Genomic DNA, 16,093 nt, shown 5'->3' with positions numbered 1-16,093 from the left:
CAAGTGACTGTAAAAAGAAAACACTGAATAATTAGTGTATACACATTATCATTTAAGTTAATTACCAATTTTATTCTTTCGATTTTTAAAATTTCTGTACGTCCACCTGTAAGAACGTTCCTTAAATATAACTGAATGAATTTATTAAAGTTGTATTTTAATTTACATATTATTTATCCTACTATTCCATATTAGCCGACTATTCCGTATTACCGACCAAGTGCAACTTTTTGAAATAAATAATTTTGACGTGAAGACATTAACAATTTACAATTTAAAAATATAGAGAATCTTGGCTAATTATTTGAATTTTCAAACCATATTTATTTATATTTCATAACTGATTTCGGTAAGAAGTTATACTGCCAAAAGTAAATGGTATTCCATATTATACGACTCTCCTCTAATAGCATGGACTCAGCTACTGTATGCAGGAATTTTATTTGACGTCGTTTATATTACCTCCGTAACAATTTCGACGTTCTGTTTTCTTATCTCTATTACGTGGCAGCAAGAACGGTACGCTACTGGGTGGCCTATTGCTGAGTTTTAAATTATTTTGTCCGGTAAACACTGAACGCATCACCATGTCGACAGTAGCGGCGATTGGGAGTTAGAAGTGGGGAGGAGGGGGGTGCAAAAATGTTTACCATCTCCGCACAGGCCATGAAAGCCCTTCGAGGGCTGGAAGGTAAAGGCTTCCACTATCTGTAACCTCGGTACTTGATGGGGTAGAGTGGTTAGCTCTACGCCCGGCCACCTCTGTCCCCAGGAATTAACCTGGTACTCATTTTTGGTGTAGACTCAGTGAACCTCAGGCCATGTGCACCTCCGGAAGTGGAAATCTCGTTTCTTAAATTTTTCGACCTCCTGGCCGGAAATAGAACCCACGTCCTTCCGGGCGATCCAAGAACGTCTTTACCGCCTCGGTTAGGCAGCCCCTCAAAATGTGTACGGATAACAAAGAGTATCATGGTCTGAGGGCTATAGCGGGAGGAGTACGGGGGAACATTAAAATTGGAAAATAAACCTACAAAATAGTAAGTTCTTTGATGATCTCTGAGCAAATTTCGATATAAACGTAAAGGTAAAGTCTACCAGCTTTAGTGCGGTAACAATTCAATACCATACAATAAAAATTTCATCAAAGGAAGAATAATTACATGTGTATTACAATTAACTGGCGCGGCTGTGAGCTTGAATCCGGGAGATAGTAGGTTCGAATCCCACTATCGGCAGCCCTGAAAATGGTTTTCCGTGGTTTCCCATTTTCACACCGTGCAATTGCTGGGGCTGTACCTTAATTAAGGCCACGGCCGCTTCCTTCCAACTCCTAGGCCTTTCCTATCCCATCGTCGCCATAAGACCTATCTGTGTCGGTGCGACGTAAAGCCCCTAGCAAAAACAATTAAGTGGTTCTGGTAGGGTGTATCTTTCCCGTGCATTTTTTACAAACTTCATTGTATCTTTTCTCAAGATCTAATTAAGGTACATATCTGAAAATAAATAAGGTGAACGTATGATGATTTTCTAATGCTTGGACACAGGGATTTCCAAAAGTGCTATTTTGTTTGGCAGAATTAGTTTTTTTAATATTCCAATAATTTTTTGCACTTTTGGAAGTGCTCTACAGTAAATAATTCACACACTACGAGGTATAATACAATATCCCTGCGTTAAAACACTGATAGAAACATACTTTCAAGGATTTAAAAGTTTCAGGAAGTTCATGCAGGTAGTTTGCAAGAAAATATATACTAAATCTTACAAAAAGTAAACTTACGGGAAACTGCTGTCAAAGTTTCAATGCATTCCAGAACCATAACTTGGGTCGTACGGAGCGTCCTGATAGGTTTTTTCCAGACTTCTCTTTAATTTTCTGCTCTTCTCTCGTGTCTTATTTTCCACTTCCCTCATTGCTTTCTCTGAACCCCTAAAACCTTTCTTTCTCCAGCGTGTACGTAGCTTGTATGGTGTGATACACAACGCTAATACTAAGTTTCTTCAATGTTTGACATCTTGACAAACTGCCATTTTTAAAAGTCATTACAGCATCATAAACAGCAAAATGAAGAGCGCTAATTGACACAAAAACTGTTTTTGGAATTCTTGATTTTGGGTACGATCATGTAAACACTTTTTCAGTAACTGTGCATCAGATAGGTCCCTGAAAATAGTCGTACGTTCCTCTATGGCAGGATATTGTAAACCATTCTTGTGTACAAATATTTTCCCTGCTGTTTGGCTTTGTTGTACTTACACCATGTATCAGTTCCTTTGGGGCAGATTCCGTTGTTCGGTGCAGAATCACTTGAAGCAAAGCTGCGAAGATTGCCACGCCGACACTACTTTTTATTAAATAGTTTATTTAAAGCATTTCTGGGTTACACAAATGTATGTATTATGCACCAAATTAAAGAGGACATTTCAAAGATCAATACTCAGAAAAAAACGAAAATGATAAATTTCATCATTTTCCACCATACCGGAGCCCCTTAAATAGAAGTTCCGCGTGATTATGCAATGAAAATATCATTTAGTATCTGACTACACACTGCGAAAGTAACAGACACTAGATAGAACTGCACAGACACATTGACTGAGTGACACTACCAGACTGACGAGTGTGCGCAGAAGGTGAGTGAACTATACCTCAGCGTCCATGACGTTGACAAAAATGTACCCCTGCTACCCTTCCTCACAGCGCATGGTACACGTTGGTGCGCGAGTCTCCACTACTCGTTGTGACGCTGTATGAATCGGTTAGCCGCAACGAACGACATTTTGTACGTATTTTTCTTAATAATTAAAGGTATTAACCGGAAAAAACAATAGGGATCCTAAAAAATGCTTTTTTTAATAATTTCTAGTTTCAGACGATTTTTTAAATAACTTAGGTTCTTCAGTCCACCAAAACTTTTAAAAAATCAGATGGCTAAAATGGAATATCTTTTCTTCCCCTTAATCGCCACTAGTGCATGTCGACACAGTAGGACAGAGTTCCGAATAAGCTCTGTATGTACCCCTGCTACCCTTCCTCACACGTTGGTGCGCGAGTCTCCACTACTCGTTGTGACGCTGTATTTCTTCTGGGTTTGAACCGGCGATATTGGGGCCGACACTCTTCCGGCAGTTATAATATGGTTATCTCTACGCCGAAATATTGTGAATTTCTACCGCAGATAATTTCATGTCCAACTTTCCTTACAATGTTAATTTTGTGTTCCGATTTCGGGTGTCCTAGCTAGAAAACACTCATATTTTTGTTAATATTGCTAGTAATCTGGAAAACTTGAGATCAATTCGTGGGTAGAAATGGAAACAAACACACATACAGTCGAACCTCGATATCTCGAACCTACATTAATCGAATTTTCAGTATCTTGAAGTAACTTAAATTTCCCGGCCGTTTGTCCTATTCTTCACGTGTATTTACAGTACAGTATTTCTCTATTACTCGAAATTCGAATACACGAACTTCTTGATTTCTAGAAGCAAACATTTCCTCTCTTGAAGCAAAAAATACTTTGTAACTCGAATTTTGTGCAACATTAACTGTACAATACGGCATTTGTGGTTTGTGAGGAACAATTAACAAGTGAGGCGTCTAGTATCAAAACCGGCCAAGTCACTCAAGGCATATTTTTCAATATGGTCGAAAAACCTGCAGAGACAAAGCAATGATGGTCAGAAAAGATTTTTTTTTCACAGTTATATCCTTAATGGTTTAATATTTAAGTTCCGTTGTTTTGAGAAATCTAACTCATAATTAACCCATCTTTTTTGTTAATTTAAATTTTGACTTGGCCGTTTTTGTTGCAATTTTGTACAATTTCACAAGGTATGAAAGTAAATTTTTCAGTTCACCACTTGGAACAATATCCACGTTACAGCACACAATAATGACAAAATACGAGCACACCGGAAATAGGATTGCTTTGGCGCCAATAACGGTAAGAAGCCCGCGAATACGTAAATCAGTGTTGCAAACGAACAAAAAACAAAATATTATGACTTCAAAGAATATACATTACGAGGAACGATTTTGCCTACTGGTATTATCACATTGTTGCTTAATGTAACAACACAAGGTTCCAGACAATAATGCTGCATCATAAAGATTGTCGCTCGTTCCTTGACTTGGCCGGTTTTGAATTCACTGCCTGCATGACTTGGCCGATTCTGTTGCGCGACCGAGAATTCAGTGCTCTATAACATGAAGACATGGACGATTTTAAAGCATTTTCTTGTTTCACCTGATAGTTCTATACTTCTACTTCAAATTGATAACCTTAACTCATTTTCGTAAATTTTGTGACTTGGCCGGTTTTGATACTAGACGCCTCAAGTAAAGAAAGGGTTACAGTGATGCTGGGAGTTAATATGACGGGAAGAGGAAGACTAAAACTTCTAGTGATGGGAAATTCGGCGAAGCCTCGCTGTTTCTCTGGTGTGATTTAATTACCGGTCACGTACGAAAGCCACCCCCGATGTCGCGGATGACAAGCTCCATTTACGAATCTCGGTGTCCGACTCGTTGGCTGAATGGTCAGCTTAATGGCCTTCGGTTCAGACGGTCCCGGGTTCGATTCCCGGCCGGTTCGGGGATTTTAACCTTAATTGGTTAATTCCAATGGCACGGGGGCTGGGTGTACGTGTTGTCTTCATCATCATTTCATCCTCATCACGACGCGCAGGTCGCCTACGGGTGTCCCATCCTGGGATATCCCGGCACCAAAATCCATACGACATTTCATTTTCACGAATCTCGGTCGCGTGGTATTGACTAGAAGTTTCAATGTGAAGGGAGGGAAGGTCAACAGTAACAAACAGAAGAGACTAAGGAATTTTTTTTCCAAAGGTATTAACGGAGGTATGTTTCTTATTTCACTGCTGTATGTACTTTACCACGTGTTCTAAAAAGTTACTATAGTAAGTGTTATAATTAAAGTGATGCCGTAAAATAGAGTTTGTTTGTAAACGTTTAAGTACTGCTAAAATAATATATTCAGTATAAGCCCGTAGATACCTGTGATTCAATTAAGTGTTAATATGCTCAAAAACGTGCCTTTGCTGGCGGGACCTAGTGTTTACAGTGCACTATGTCTTCTGGTATGGGCTAGAACAATTTTGTTACTTTCATTGATCTGTCTCAGCTTTATCCTTGGCTTTGACAAAATGAAAGTGACTGAGGTATGAGTGATGCTAGTAATGCCAATCCTTATGCGGTCAGTCCCTACTATGAATGGTGTGAAAATATTGCTCATAGGGTCAGTTGGTGCATGCATTTCAGTGGGCTTGGCAGACTGATATGTATAGCAACTTCTCAATCAATCAATCAATCAATCAATCAATCAATCAATCAATCAATCAATCAATCAATCAATCAATCAATCAATCAATCAATCAATACTGATCTGCATTTAGGGCAGTCGCCCAGGTGGCAGATTCCCTATCTGTTGCTTTCCTAGCCTTTTCCGAAATGATTTCAAAGAAATTGGAAATTTATTGAACATCTCCCTGGGTAAGTTATTCCAATCCCTAACTCCCCTTCCTATAAATGAATATTTGTTTCTGGCTCGGTGAGGAAAGCAACGGGAAACTACTTCACTCCTCATTTCCCTAGTACACCTCTTCAGTGATGCCTAGGCCATCTATGACAGCTAATGGCGGTACTGTTGAGGATCCAACCAGCCTTCGGGATGAGGACTAAACATAAACATGCTCAAAAACGGTATTCTCTATATCTCGAAATTTCGAGAACTTGAAATAAAATTTAGCTCCCGAGGTGATTCCAGACATCGAGATTCCACTGTACAATTTCTTTTCAACGGATAGAAATCTCCCATGTTTCTTGTCGCCCTTGTTTCCCTTTACACTTGAAATTGGTTCTCTTTTACCTTTTTTTAGATTCTGTCATTTGCACATGTTGTCATATTAATCAGAAATGTATCCATACTGAACACAGAATTTGAAAATCAAAATTAACACAATAATCAGTGTGAAATTATCCTCAAAATTCACATGAAAAGGCGTCACGACTCCAGGCCTACAGACTACTGACTGCTGCAAGACACAGATTCCCGTATTGTTATCAATTCGTACGTTAGTGTGCCGCGGGATTTCACTACAAAGGGCAAAGTGTGAAAAATAAAAGTTTGAGAAGTAGTAGTCTACAAGTTATATCTGTATTGTGAAACAGTGCTCGGCATTTTATACATCACTCCATTCATGGTGTTTGAATTGTGAAGAAGTGTTCGCTAATAAACTTAACGTCTGTTGACGTACCGTGATGTGGTTTAGTTGCGTTTGTATTGAGAAGAAGTGCCCATCGTTAAACTCAAAGGTTGTGGACAATATTACCTCACATGCTCAGGATATATTGAGCAAAGGTAACATTATTTTTGTACTAAAAATATGAATAATAGCAAGAATTTCAATATAAACTAGCACCATTCACAAATAAATACTTTTTTAAATGACTGTTGTGACGTTTCATTATTCTGACTCATGACGAAGCTCCTTTATCCTGTTCTGTATTATTTCGCACGTGGTTAGTCTTAGGGTCGGGTAGAGCAGATGAAGAAAACAAACATGAAGAGGTAAGTATAATGGCTAATATGCAAATATTGCGTAGCAAAATGACAAACATCGAATATAAAATTCAGAAAAGCGTATTTAATTCAGTAATTACAGCAAAGTTATCATATGGAGGAGAAATTTCGGTATAAGATGATGGAATTGTATCATTGGATGCAGCCGTGAACAAATCTGCCAAAAGGGAGCAAATATTATTAAACAAATAGTTATGTAGTGGTAGAAAATAAAAACGGAGTAGGAGGTAAAATCCTAAGGTTAGAATAACAGCGTGAAATGAAAAATCAAAATTAGAGATACTGGGTGGATGGTGAGAAGAAACTACTAGATACGGGGTACTACTGGGAAATAAATTTATCAAAGGATGGCAGCAGGTTGTGTAAGAAAGTTATCCATAGAGTGAAAAACGTAGAAAAACATACAACAAGGACAAAATATAATAGCAAAAGAACATTAGAAAAAATTTGTGAAATGAGTAAAAATATGGCAAGAAGGATTGAAATCTTTACACAAAAGGAAAATGAAAAGGATAATTTGATGGTTGATCGGAGTATGTAAGAATAAAGCCATAAGACAGAGAGTGAGGAAAATCAATGTAGGCTATTTTATGCAATAATGATATGCAAGTGGCACACCTACTAAAAGACTGTAAAGAGGCAAGAAAATAAGAAAATGGGACAAGAAAAAAAAGGCATAATATAGAGTCCACCCCGCTAGGTTAGTAACATGAGACACCACTAGATGGCGCAAAGGAAGTGTCTGTTGTTTGTTTCGTACCACCGCCGTCTCAATGTCTATATACTGCCTGCTCTGTGCAGCGAGAATTGCATTTAGAGCGACATTGCAGATGGCAGCACTTACCGCACCAAGAGCACATGTTGGTTAAATGACAGTTGGTCGGTAACACCAATATAAAATGAAAAATAATCCTTAACATGTTACTAATTGAGAAGAATATGCACATACAGAAACTAACATTTCACATTTGAGCTTGGCTTAAGATATAAAAACGTAAAATATATAAAATCTTACCAGTTACAGTAGATATATTACGATCATCCTACTGCTGTATGGTATATACAAATTTCAGAATTTTCTAGACACGAGTAACGGAACACCTTTTCAGTCCTTTTCTTACGGTTATTTACAGCAGTGGATCCAAAACAATTTCTATCACTATTTCGCTGACCTTTTGTTCATGACCAATTTCAGGATACGTTTTATAGCACATAATGCAGTGCGTGCATTCGTCATGTCATTAAATCCTTCAACCAGTCTCACTGAACTAAATGGAACTTCTATTGCGTCTCCAGAAAATCATCTATCGATAACATAATATAACTGATTTTGTAACGGATAAGACACACATTCCGCTATAGATTTCACAGTTGGCGAGACAGCATCTGCCGTCTCATTAGTCAGACATTTCAGTTTTTCACATTTTGATTCCAACCGAATTATCTTAACGTACTCGATGAAATCATCATTCAGCCATTGTAAGTATTTTATCTGGTGGTGAATAGAAATGCACACAATCTGGATTGCTTTGCAGAAAAGCATTACAGTAATCATTACAGAACTAAAATGGATAGATCGGAGACTTCTAAGCCTTTAACGAGGAAGTAGGCAGCAGGACTAGAGAACACAACCGTTTATTCGCGAGAGCAGGAGATTTTACAATATCTGTGCCGCTAACACCTTCAACATTGACCACGCAAACGAACTTGTCACTGGTTCGGTCGTAGAGGAGCCGTACCTAATTGGCCATTTAATCGGCAATCACTGTTACACTCTTCTCTGTTGGTCTGAGAGTTTTGCATTCAGCTCTAAGTCTTTCCTTCACTAATTTGGAAATCCCGACAATCACTATCAACATTTTCCATTTAGGCTACCTGTCCAGAGTACTTGGTGACGGAGCTGACACTAGACCAGGAGTCCTGTCATACTGGTAACCGTTTGGGATAGTATTCCCCACGCTACATAGAAACGGGTGATTTGTTCTAACTGCCCAGATTTTGTCTTGCGAAAATTATGGATTTGATTTTTTTTAAAGGTCGCTTTTCCTTTATATTTGGATGCTTCCTTTATTTTATTCAGACGATCAATTTCTGGGTTTTCTTCGAATTGTCTCTGTACTCTTTTAACTTCATTATGGTTAGTCATCAGCTGTCATAGCAGTCTCAGAATTCTTGATCGGTGCCTCTGTCTGATTTTCTGACCTCTGCTGTCATTCTTACTCGTTGGAATACTGACTTGGATTGATTCATCGTTGTTCAAATGCATTTCGTACTCGTCATCCCATGTATTTCCTGCGGTTGAAGAGTTCTTTACATCACAGATTTCTTCCGAAGAAATATCTTGTCGCTGTGTGGTCTTTCGTGGAGTTATTTTTCTGGTTTGAAGGTAATGGAGATAGTTCGAAGACCGACGAGGTACGCTCTCTGGCTTTCTTTTAGTTTTATCATTTATCTCCATCTTTAAAATTCAGGCTACAAACACGAGATTAATCGGATTGAATGTTGATTACCCTTGGATGATCCTTGCCTTGATATAGCGTTAAGCCAATTTTCCCTAATTTCTTTACTTGGGGGGATAACAGGAATCCTCACACCTAATTTGGATTTCCTGCTTTGATATACAGAGAGGAACACAACAATTAATCAATTTTGCAACCAGAGACACAAAAATAAATGCTCGATTCAAACGCACTGGAACACAATAACGTGGGTACGGAGATAAGTTGGGTGCGTTAGCTGGCGCTCCTAGCGGAGGTTCGTAACACTAAGAGCTCACGCTGAGAAGCATGTTAACCGCATAGCATAGAGCAGGCAGTATATAGGATTGAGACGGCGGTGTTTCGTACTTAGGTTGTGGTATCCATTAGTAGCGCTGAGGTAAGTACAATGACGCTGCTGCTTGCTAACTGTTGGTTGTTGGTTTGATATGGCTGTGTCCGTTGGATGCGAGGTGAAAGTTACCCAGTTTTCTGTCAATCTTAAGGAGAATCATCATAATTTCATTGAATTCCTTGAACGACACAACTAAATTAGTACTACGTGGAATTGTGGCAAGTGCGGTCAGAGTGTGAAATTGTGTGCCAAAGGCAAACTTATTGTTTTCAGGTGCCGTCGCCGCCTTGAAGAGTTCGGGTGGTATGAGAGTGGGAAGAAGAACACCTGAGATTCGAAACTGTCTTTATTTGACATTGCCCTTTTTAGTGTCCTTTTGATGTACTGTGCCCAAACCTAGGTTGCTTGCAGTAACTGTTGTCGCGAGATGTTCATTGCTTGGGTAGAAGGCAATGAGAAGAAAATAGGTGGTCCAGGCGTTGTCGTCGAAATCGACGAAAGCAAATTTGGTAAATCTAAGTACAGAGTACCATTTGATTAGTATCTTATACTTGCAAATCTTTAATACTTTTTTTACAAAAGAATGGAAAGGCACGCTGAAGCTGAGTTAGGAGGAGATCAGGTTGGCTTTAGAAGAAATGTAGGAACACGTGAAGTAATCCTGACTTTACATCTGATCTTATAGGATCGAATTAACCTTCCGTTGGGCGCGTACCATTCAGTGACACAATCTAAGTATAGAGTCCACCCCGCAAGGTTAGTAACATGAGACACCACTAGGTGGAGCAAAGGAAGTGTCTGTTGTAATATATACAATGCAATAATTTGAGTAACTGAAATTCTGTTTTATTAACTGTAGATATTCCAATTATTTATAAAAATGCTCACTATAAGAAAAGAAATATGGATTACAAAACAAAAGGAAAAAGAGACAAAGAGGAAAAAAGAACTTGAGAAGTTTTAAATGACAATGGTTTGCTATTCAATACGTGAGATGCTTATCAGTATACCATTGACAAACATCATTTTGAGATCTCAGTAAAATGTTCAGAGAATGCACACACTCGAAATCACCTACTCTGCGAAGTAGTTGACACACACATCTTTCAAGTGATCGGGAAACATCCATTTTTGGCATTTCTCACATCATCTTCTTGTCATCTTGTTCCTGCTTCTCCCATACTTATAACAGCGGCCTCTATCTCTTTCTTCGGCTGTCGTTCATTGAGCGGTGCTGGAGGTTTAATACCAAGAAGTAACTACGCTCGCCTCCTGATTTCTGTGGAAACTTGAGGAATTGCAGACCTCCTAACAATCTGTGGCTTTGTTAACTCCCAAGCAAATTTTTTTTATAAAATCAGTTCTGTTCACCTTCTCATTGATGTGGTGGGGTTTATAAATACATTGGGCATTTATGTCAATGATGTTGAGAAGGTCATAAAATATCACCATCTGCCAACGTCTTGTGCTTCTGGCTACGTTGTTGTGTTGAGAGATTAGGTCCACTAGATCGACTCCACCTTCGGCCATATTATAGAACGGTATTATTTCCGGCTTTCTATCGTGATCTGTCTCTTCATCTATTGCACTGTCATGGTGCATTGTTGAAAGCAATATAACCGCCTTATTTTCTTGGACAGTACGATACGAGTCATATGTTTTTGAAACCGAAAGAGAGAAGTTTCCTTTGGTCTTTGTTTGTTGGGTAGGAAAACGCTGCGATTTCTCTCTTGTTCTTACGAAGCGTTCCCACGTAGGTTAGTTTCCTCTCGTGCAGCAGCTTTTGCTAGAGTAACACTCGAAAACCAATTATCCCCAGTTACATTACGATTTGTCCCACTGATGGGCTCAACTAGTCGCAATACAACAACTTGTGGACTATTACTTTGGCGGTACGGACCTTCAGGTTGAGTGCCAACATACACGTCAAGGTTTATCGTATAGGCTGTCTCTACATCTACAAGGGCAAAGACTTACACACTATATTTTTCTGGCTTACTGGAAATGAACTGACAAAATGGGCAATTTCCCCCGAAAGCTAATAATTGTTCATCAACCGTGGTATACTGATTAGGAACGTAATATTTTTGAGCGCTATTGACTATAAGCTCAAATAAGTCCCGTATTGGAGCTAATTTGTCAATTTATTTGCGGCTGGTTCTGTCCCTAATATCTTCAAATCTGATGGACCACAAGAGAAAACGAAATCGCTTTTCGCTCATAGTCAAGTAGCATGATTCAAGAGCATTCCCTCTAGAATTTTCCCATAACTGATGAACATTTTTTTTCTAGGGCATCGTCGAGTGCCTGTCATGTACACAACACCCAGAAATGCCCTAATTTCAACACTGTCAGTATGACGGGCATCTCTTGTTCGTTCAAAATTTGATTTTACAGCTTCAATATAGATATTGGAAGTCACACTAATGTTGGTCACAGTTTCAGACAAAAATAAATCGAAAAATTCAATAGCTGTTTTTGTTTCTCGAGCTTTACCTTTAGGACCACTAAGATGCAATATAATGTTATGTGCACGAGTTCTAATGTTCACCGGAGGACTTGTTTTCTGCTACTTTGTTTTGCCATCCCTACTGGAGTAGTAATTTCCAGGTTGATCATCATCACTAGTTTCATCAACTTTGGACTCACTGAATTCTTGTTCGGACGCTGAAATGTGGTCATTTTCTGTAATGTGATCTTCATCGCGCTCACTTTCGTCATTACTTTCTTCTTCCTCGCTCTCTTCAAACATCCACTTCACAATAATATCGGGATCCCTAGGGTGTTCTGCTTGTCGCTTCCTATTTTGACTTGTATTCATTTTCAGTGTTTTTCAGTGGCTGTCAATAGTCAAGAAATACCTGAAAACAAGATAACAAGCTCATTATAGTTTCTGTCTGTGGAAGACAAACCCGCCGTTGTGAGAATCCTACAAGTAATTGTTAACTTACCAAGGTTGAGATTTGGCGCGTGGATGACAATAGTCATCCAGGTAAATTAAATGCCTTATAATAATGTTGTATACCCAGCATTAGAATTCAAATGAGCCATTCGTTCAGCCTTCGTCCGAGAGGTACTCAAAGTGGCTCATGCGCAACTGCCCTCAGTTTGAAACAACAGTTACGATAAGCAGGTTGGATGACACCTGTCATCCATGCCCCTGACGTAAAATTAAGAAAGACAAGCCCACGTGGGCATTCGTAGATCTAGAAGAGCCATTCTATAATGTTGATTGGACCAAGCTATTTGAGATTCTGAAGGTGGTCGAGATCAGATCCCGAGAAAGAAGAATTATTACAATCTGTTGAAAAACCAATCTGCAGTAATAAGGATCGAAGACTGTGAAAAAAATAGCAATCCAAAAAGGAGTGAGACAAGGCTGCAGTTTGTTACCCGTCTTTTAAATCTTTACATGGAAAAGGTGGTAAAGGAAATCAAAGAGAAATTTGGGAAAGGAATCGCACTACAAGGAGAAGAAATCAAAATTCTGAGATTTGCGGGTGATATGGTTACGGTATTTTATCTTAGTCTGTAGAAGTTCTGGAGAAATTGCTGAATGGTATGGACACAGTCCTGTAGAAGTAGCACAATATGAAAATAAATAAATCCAAAACAAATGTAATGGAGCCTCTGTGTGACGTAAAACATATTGTATATAAAATATATAAAGTAATGGAGTGCATTCGAACAAAGTGAGGTGATGCAGGAAATATTAGACTAGAAAATTAGATCTTAAGAAGGAAGCAGTGGCGGCCGGTCAGTACGTGCTACCGGGCTCCAGCACATAGCTTGGAACTGTAAGGAATATTATTTATGTACAGTACAATTATCCTGGTGCCTTTTCGTTGTTTTGAGTACGATATGAATTTGTGTTTTGTGAAAATCAGGACGAGATCTGTCGAACACCTAGCGCCGTTCTCCCGGGGAACAAGGCTCGTGCTCATGTGAAGTGAGCCCTTGCCTGTAGCCTGAAGGAAGCAATACGCAGGCGCAGCTAAGCTTGCAACACTCCCCCTAGCCGGCGGAGTATATCGTAAACCGGGATCAACTTTCACTGATCCCGTTTATAGTTACTTCCTCTCCCGCAAGGGGGTAGAATTACTCGATGTCTCCTGCTACCCGGAGCGCAGCGAGGGATCCAGTCGGCCGTGCTTATGTTGAACGTGGTAAGCGAATCTGCCACTAGAGAGTAGCATCGTCTGGGTTCGAAAGTAAAGCGTAAGTGGAGGCAATCTATCTCACACAGGCTTATTAAAATATCCATCTTCCTTTTGTGTCAAAAATAAGGAATTCGTAGGTGAGTCAAAGAATCTTTGACTGACCCTAAATGTTATCCCGCATTACAATGTAATTTACTCTGGTGAAATGAAATAGCGTATGTCTTTTAGTGCCGGAAGTATCCGAGGACATGTTCGACTCGCCAGATGCAGATCTTTTGATTTGACACCCGTAGGCGACCTGCGAGTCGTGATGAGGATGAAATGATGATGACGACAACACTTACACCCAATGATGGTTAAAATTCCAAACCCTGCCGGGAATCGAACCCGGGATCCCTGTGACCAAAAAGGCCAGCGCGCTAACCATTTAGCCATGGAGCCGGACATTTACTCTGGTAACTTAATAGGGGAGGTCTCAATGAATCAGTTGGCAGCTCTTTCAGTTGCTTTGTGCAGTTTTTAATCTCGCGGTTATATTACTGGTGCGTGTTTTTCCTGTCATTGTGTTAGTGCTAAAGTTTATACGAAGATTTATCAAATTATTTATCCACTGCAGTGTATATAAAGTGAAATTAAATTAGTGTTCTTAGTGGGGATCTATATTCCCACGATTCTATTTGCACTGATGTAAGTTGCGCCATTAGGTTAGTAAAAACAATATTTCTTCAATGAATTATTTATCTCGTAGACAGTTGTCGAAGAATTCATCTGCTTCCAAATTAATGTTGTTTTTGTTTGTTCTGAGTAATAAATTGCGAGAAAAGTTGTATTATTATTATTATTATTATTATTATTATTATTATTATTATTATTATTATTATTATTATTATTATTACTATTTCTATTATGATTGTTATTAGTAGTAGTATTATTACCTAGTAGTATTATTACCAAGTTTGAAGTATGCGTTGTTCATCATGGCAATATGCAGATTTAAAACAGCGTATTTAGCTTGTTTTTTGTAGCACGTAGGACGATTTTTTCACGAGCCGCCACTGAGTTACCTACACATGGCAGATGCCCCACACCTTCATCGGAGGTTCTGCCTTACAAGGGCTGCACTCGGCTGGAAAGAGCCACACGAAATTATTATATGTGTAATAATAATAATAGAATGGGCAGCGTCTGCTGAATAACATAAAAACACAGTGAGTAAAATGTCCTACGTGTAGTAAGTGCCGTGAATTAAGCGAGTATAATATCATTAACACGCAAAGCTTTAAACTAGCTAAACTTTGTGTATACAGAGACAGTGTTCGGGTGAACGTGTGATGCTTCAGTACCTAGTTGATAGTTATTAACTCTAATAGGCAAATGAGAGGAAGTAGGTAACGAGCTATAGCACAATATCGTTACTGGGCTAGTACACTAGAGTCTATGAGTGATTCTAGTCACATCGAGCTATAGTATGTGGCGTAATATTAACCTAGCTGTAACAGAATAATTTCCTCATTGAATATATGAACAAGCTTGTGGTGTCTTTCCCCCACGAGGGTTTTTTCCTGACACTAAGTCATAAGTGTAGCAAGTTTGGTTGAAATTGCTCGAGTAGTATAGGAGGAGATGCAATACATACATATCTACATACCCACCTATAGACCTATAGATTATATAGACTCGCCTTTGCTCGTTGGAAACCCCCAGTTGCTCTTCGTTAGGAAGGGGGTGATAACTCTTGTCATTCCATTGTTGATATTCTATATTTTTTACAGTTTCTTAAATATTTTACACGTCTAATACGCAGCTACATTCTTCAAAATGGACAGACCTACCAGTGTTGGTACTATGACATAGTACATCTCGATCACGGCATGTTGGATTGCTATTTAAAAATAATAGGCATAAGAATGTCCCTCCTATCAAGAACGGTACTTCTTCATCCTCCTATATGCAGCAAATTATCCTCATCACGACGCACAGGTCACCTACGGGAGTCAAATCACAAGACCTGCACGTGGCGAGTCGAACATGTCCTCGGGCACTCACGGCACTAAAAACCATACGCCATTTCATTTAGCGGACTATCATGGTATAGCGTAAGCTGCTGTCGCCTAGCGACAATCTGTCCATGGTCGATCCAATCTTGGTGCGGCTTTGCAATTTAATAAAATTACATAAAATTACTCATAATAATAAAACTACCTTACCGATTTCGTTCAAACCGCTTCATAATCCCTTTCAGATGTAATAAGAACAAATTGTGAAAATTTCAGCGAAATCGGTCCAATAGTTTTTGAGTCTATTAACGTCAAATATACCAACATCCAATTTTATATATATATAGATTTACAGTTAAGGGGTGATATAATAGCTCTCAACAAAACTTGGTACATATATGACCTACCATCTGGAAAAAAAATACTGTGGAGATAAAACATCAATCCCCGCTGGGGGTGGGGAATGGGAGGGCATGCCATTTTCCATTAT

The sequence above is a fragment of the Anabrus simplex genome, chromosome 7, assembly GCF_040414725.1.
Source record: "Anabrus simplex isolate iqAnaSimp1 chromosome 7, ASM4041472v1, whole genome shotgun sequence".
NCBI classification, from domain to species: Eukaryota; Metazoa; Arthropoda; class Insecta; order Orthoptera; family Tettigoniidae; genus Anabrus; species Anabrus simplex.
This window is presented reverse-complemented; position numbering follows the sequence as displayed.